Source organism: Myotis brandtii, unplaced genomic scaffold, assembly GCF_000412655.1.
Source record: "Myotis brandtii unplaced genomic scaffold, ASM41265v1 scaffold1270, whole genome shotgun sequence".
Taxonomy (NCBI): Eukaryota; Metazoa; Chordata; class Mammalia; order Chiroptera; family Vespertilionidae; genus Myotis; species Myotis brandtii.
In genome coordinates, this window is record NW_005354465.1 from 1,191,728 (window position 1) to 1,192,074 (window position 347).

The window sequence follows — 347 nt, forward strand, 5'->3', positions numbered from 1 at the left end:
GGATTCGTCCCTCCGCTGCCCAGGAGGGCTGAGCAGGGAGGCTGGACTCACTTCAGTGCCGGGGAGGGTCAGGGGGCGAGGCTGCTGCTGACCGGGACGGAAACTCGGCTCTATTCGCCCACCGGGCAGCCTGGGCTCCGAGGACCAGAGCTGCCTGCTGGAGATGTCTTTCGGCACCTGGACCCCTCTTTAGTTACAAATCGGGATGATTCGACCCGACTGACGGTGGCTCCTAGGATGTACCCCAACCGCTCCTCTCTCAACCTCAAGGCTAGGTGCTCGGAGGCGGCACACCTCCAGGTGCCCTGCTGCTCTCGGTCCAGGCGCTGGCGGCGGCGGGCGGTGCT